Source organism: Condylura cristata, unplaced genomic scaffold (assembly GCF_000260355.1).
Source record: "Condylura cristata isolate star-nosed mole 26May11 unplaced genomic scaffold, ConCri1.0 scaffold00003, whole genome shotgun sequence".
NCBI classification, from domain to species: domain Eukaryota; kingdom Metazoa; phylum Chordata; class Mammalia; order Eulipotyphla; family Talpidae; genus Condylura; species Condylura cristata.
Window position 1 is genome coordinate 30,874,618 of NW_004567104.1, and position 6,032 is coordinate 30,880,649.

A 6,032-nucleotide genomic window follows, 5' to 3' on the forward strand; every position below is an offset into this window, starting at 1 on the left:
ATTTGGCTTCTAAACGTCCTCCACCCAGAATCATTACATCCGTAGGAGCGTTTCAAAACACAGCCCAGAGTGACCGAGCTGAGTGGGCAGCCTCCTTTCTGGAGATGGCAGTCACCTTCCTTACACACACACACACACACACACACACACACACACACACACACACACGGTTCAGTCACCCGGTTCCTGCCTGCCCCAAAATATCCCTCCCGAACAGGCTGCCTGTATTGGAGGATTCCCAGGGTGAAGGCAGTGAGGCCGAGAGGGCCGGCTGTGTGGGGGCTGGTTATCTGGAGTGGGTGGGGATGGTAGAAGGGAGGAGGATGGGGACTCTGGCCTCAGCCTGCAGCTTCTAAACGCCCAGGGCCTCTTCTCACACCTGGACGGACTGTAGTGATTGGTTTATGTGATTCAGCTCTCTTGGAGAGTCCATAGTGTCTTAGGTATGTCTGAATATACTTAAACCATAACATTTACCATTTCAACATTAAGTATACTGTTCATTGCCCCTGAATACACACATGTGATATAACCACTACCTCGTCACCCATTTCTAGAATTTTCTTGTGATCCCTCATAGAAACTCATGGAGTAGTTAACTCCTGAGTCCTTCACCCCCAGTGAAGGGGTACTAACTAACCTCTATTCTATTCTCTGCCCCTTTGAATATATCTATATCTATCTATCTGTCATCTCTCTATATATATTTTAACCTGTTGCACTACCAGGGAGGCCCCGTGTAGGATTTTTAATGTGATCTCCTGAATAGAGAAGCATAATTTCATTCTCCTGCAAAGTTCCTGTAAACATGTCCTGTGCCTTTGTGGTTTGCAGGCACCCATCACACCTGAAAGAGGATCAAAGAGGGAGGAGGGCTAACAATTTCTCTTTTTTGTCTCTTTTCTCCACTCCCTGCCAGAGCACTTGAATCTTAGGAGTATCTTTTAAAATTACCCAGAGATCCACCACCCTGGTCACTGGAATCCATGCTGGTATCTACATCAGCAGTGTAGATACAAGGCAGCCAGCCCTGTCCCTCTCCTAGGCTGAGGATCCCAGGAGAGCTCTATCGGCAAGGCAGGAGTGGGAATTCTGGAAATTCTGTAGGTGGGGGCAGTGTGTTACTGTCCCTGAACCTTTCTCTCATGAACGTTCAGCCCTGGAAACCTGCTCTTCATCACACTCTGGAATGTCGTGTGGACTCTGGTTGACTCATCTCTGGCCTTTCACAGCCTGGTTTCATGGCCCTTCTCTGCTACTCTCAGTACCCCCATCTTCCCGGCCCCCACTTTTCATCATGCCCTAGAGGGAGATGCCTTCCCTTGTCATCTGTGCCTTCCTTACCAGCTCTCCTGCTCCCTCCAAGTTTACTTCCCCTTGATTTTGTTGACCCCCCTACTTTTTCTTTCATATGTCATTTTCCTCTGACCCGATACTCACAAGTCTGTAACTGGTCATACACTTTTATGTGGAAGTTATAACATCACCCCAAATTTCACATTTCAAAATCAGGCTTTTCTTGTGCGTCATACTCATTTGCCTTTCTGCTTCTACTCTTTTTGAAATTATCTTCCTTCTCATGATCCATGAAAATCATCTGAGTTAAAAGCTGACTTAGAAGTTCCCTTGCTGAGACTTCCTACAATAATGTGCAGCTGTTTTCAAGCCGAGTCTGTGTGTGACTCCAGAGCCCTCACACGGGCACCGTCTCATCCCCTCAGGGAGAAGCAGTGTGGTGCAGTGGTGTTCAAGTGGTCTTGTGACCCCACCCGCCGGTCAACATCTTTGAAGCCCCATATCACAGAGTAAAGTGGGGTGTGATGGACACAACCTGGGTTCAGATCTCATATTTTTGCTATTGAGCCAGTGACTTTCAACAATCTGTCTTTCTGTCGCTTAGTTTCCACATGTGTCCCAGTACCTGCTTGGCCATCTGTCATGTGCTGTCAGTGAGATAAAACATGTAGAAAACACTGAGACACTTGGTAATGAAACCTAAATCTAGATGAAGGGAAATGAAAATTTCTGTGCCCCAGAAATGCAAGACTGTAGGGCCTACAGCCACGGTAAATGGTGCAGTGAGGGGGCGGTTGGGCCCAGCGGGAGGAAATTGCCTCTTGGGATGACAGGGCACACTCCCTGTACACGCCCGCTCCACTGCTCAGAGACAATGCAAGTTGAAAAGCCCCAAATCATGGGGTGGGTGGTGAGGACTTGACTCTGTAGCAGCTGCTAATTAGGAAATCCTCCTCCCGCCTTGCTAGCTTTCCTGATGATGCTGGTTCACAAACAGATGTTTTGGAATGTTAAGACACTGCAGAACTGGAAGTTGTCAACTTGGAGACAAAAAAAAAAAAAAAAAAAGACAAAACAAAACAAAAAAAAAAACCCACAACAAAACAACCAGGCAAAGCAATAAAACTCGCTAATTTACTCTCCATTCATGGTGCAAGGGAAAGTGAAGGCCTGACACGGGGCTGAGCTCAGAGGAGGGTGTTTCCCACCCAGAGACACCTGGGGTATGAGACACTGAAGTACCAGGGTGTGGCTGGTCAGTGTGTGGCTGTTGCTGGGGTGGGGGTGGGGGCAGGGGTGAAAGTGCAGGAATCAGCGTCTCGTCTCTGACCTTAGGCCTTCCCTGGATGTCCCTGTGGACTCCTTGTTGGGCCCAGGCCCTTGGATCCTGAGATGTCCCTTCTCTTTTCTACTTACCATTGCAACAGGTTAAAAATTGCATACATAAGGCCCTCCCTGGTGGCGCAAAGGGTTAAAGCTCCGCACTACAAAGCGCTCAGAAGCCACTGCAGCATGAGTTCGATCCCCAGCCAGGGAGCTGACCCACATGGCGCGACAGACCTCTCCTGACCCGCCCGCTGCTCCCCTCCGCAGTGTGCTTTAGTACAGCTGCCTGTTCTGCTCCCTACTCTGTCTCTGGTGACTCCTCTCACCACACCTCTGCCCTGTGCCCCAGTTCTGTGAGCATAAATAAACAGATCTTTAAAATAATTGCGTACATCCATCTTTTTGCAAAATTAAGAGATCCTTTTTAAATAACTGTTGTTTATATGCTCACAGGAACTGCTCAAAGCTTACGTGTATGTGCCCGGTGAAGTAAGTGCTGTGATTATACCCAATTTACAGCTGCAGAAGTGAAGGCACAGAGAAATGGCCTAGTTCGTTTAAGGACACAGAGCATATAAGTGGGGGAGCCAGAAGCCTAACCCTGACAATCTGACTTTCAGCCACAGTGTGTTAGGCGCCACCTGTGTATTAAGAACCAATTCAAGCATGGAACTGACGCAGGCTCTTCCCTTCTTGGTGGGGGGACCTTGACATGGAGGAAAAGGATCACAGGGTGTGGCTAACACTGGCAGCTTCACAGTTTTGCTTTCTTTGTTCCTGGGGGAAGAAAGGGAAATAAAACTAAAGGTAAGAGCCTCTCTCCGTCAGGCGGGTGGGCCCCAGGTCTGAGAAGAGGGAGGAGGCAGCACTATAAGACTCACGCCTCCCAGGTCCGTGGAGTCCAGAAGTGGCAGTAGTGACCAGGGGTGCCTCTCGCCGCTGACTGTCCTGGACACCGGGACCTCTCTGATCAGGCCGCCAGCTCTGGCCATGAGCGGAGCTGGGAATGGTTAGGCTTCATGGGTCCTTCAGCTGGGAAAGGCCACTATGTGCTTATGTTTTAAAATTGGCCCTGCAGCCCAGACCTATACACTCTATTATGAGCCAATTTTAGATTTCAAGTCTAGAGTCTTCTCTACCTCAGTGGCTTCTCCACCTTACGGGGCAAATAAAGCCAAGATGGCTTCCATTCCTGGCATCCATGTGCTTTTTCTTTGGAGGCATATTTTTTTTTTTAACTGACATTATTTTTAATAACATGGGATCATATGATACATACCAATTTGTAATGTATGTCTTCACTTAATAATGGATAAGCATAACACGTACCTAAAATTGTGTTAATAGTATATTTTGGTCAGTCCTTTAAAATTTTGTTGTTCCCATTACAGAAATTTAGGTTTTTTCCAATTTTTGGTATTATAAACAAGGCTGTGATAAACTTCCTTATGCCTGAAACTTTGTGCACTTCCTTAGTAATTCCCTTGAAATTAATTTTCAGAAAGGAATTCCTGGATCAAAAATAACAAGTTTTTTAGTTTTTAAGATTTTTGTGATGGATACCTAAATTCCTTGCCAGAAACTTTGTGCTAATTACATTCTTGCCAACATTGTATGAGTGTCCTTTTTCTGTACCTTCAATGACACTATATATTATATTTTTTAACCCCTGCCAATCTGATAAGCAGAAATAAGAAACCTAAAACATTGACAAGACCTTTCTAGTTTGTATTTCATGTCTTTCCAATAGTAGTTTCATGTAGTTATTCTCTGTGTATGTTTGCATGCACGTTAATTATACATTCATATTTTTGCCTGAGATGTATATCTAGGAATTTGAAGAAATTTTTCATGTATTAAGGATGCTAAAATGTAATCACATACTGCAGACATTTATCTGGTTATCAATTTTTATCAAGTTTTTTTTATCAGTCGTATCAAGTTTACATGTAATTTGAAGATCCAAGTATGTTCTGTAAGACTTTATAGAAAGCCTGATCACCTCTGCCATCATTTATTTCCTAAATCAACTACTTTCCATGCTTTTAACTGACTCTTTGGTAACTATGTCCACATCCCTAAATAAAAGCTTAGTTTGTGTTTATTGACTTTTTGTTTTGGTTTTAGGCAATAATCACAGATTGTCCTCTATGGAAATTTTACATCGCTCTGAGCTCTACCACTTTCTGTTCTTTAGGGCCAACTTGAGGAACTTTAAAATGCATTTTGACACAATTAAAAATTATGCTTCTCCCATACAACATGATTCTGACCTTCCCCTGTTAATTTACAGGTCATGTTATGTAGGGTTTACTCTAGTTTCTTTTATTAATCCATAAATGAGAAATTATTACTCAGTGTTTACTTAGCTTCATGAACATATTTACCACTTCTTTGCTCTTTATTTCTTCTTGCATCTTATATCTTTCATTGGGATTGTTTTTCCTCTGCCCTTCCATGATTTCCTCTAATGATGGTGGTTGATAAACTTAATCTTGACTGATAATGTTTCTATTTTGGTATATGTGCTGCAGAAACCAGCACTAAAAATGTTTCTATTTTGAAAGATTACCTCAAGATGTTTTCGAAAGATAGTTTTGCTGAGTATACAATTCCAGTTTTTTCCTCTCAGCACACAGAAAATATCCACTCTCTTTTGGTTTCCATGTTGTTATTGAAAAATGAGCTATTATTCTAATTGTCACCTGCAGATGATTTTTTATTTTTTTCTCTTCTGGTTGTTTTTTTTTACATCCTAGTTTTTGTCTTTCTGCTGCCTAACTGGTTTGAACATATACACACACACACACACACACACGTGTGTGTGTATGTGTGTAACTGATATGAGCACATATATGCACATGCATATGTAACACGACTCTACCTATTGATTGATCGATCTACCTATCAATCTACCTATCATCTATCTACCTGCCTCATAACATTGAGCTTCCTTAGTCTGAGGATTCATACTTTTTTAACAGTTCTGGAAAATTCTTAGCCATTGCCTTTTAGAATATATCCTTTCTCCTTTCTCCATTTAGGAATGCACTTAGGAATCACACTCTACTTCTCTCTTCACCGCTTTTTCATATTTTCTATCTTTTCATCTCATCTTTTGTCTCTTAATTCTTATTTTATTAGAAAGTAAAGCATAATAATTGTATTGTTATTGGTTTTTAAAGTTTTATTTATATATACAGAACTGGGGTACAGGTCAGAGGTGCAGCAGTAGTGAGAGGATTCACCGGAGACAGAGTGGGGAGCAGAACAGGCAGATCATTGGAGTACACTGCTGAGGGGAGCAGCGGGCGGGTCAGGAGAGGTCTGCTGCACCATGTGGGTCATCTCTGGGGCGGGCAGGGATTGAACTCATGCTGAAGTGGCTTTAGCTTCTTAGTGCTGTGCTT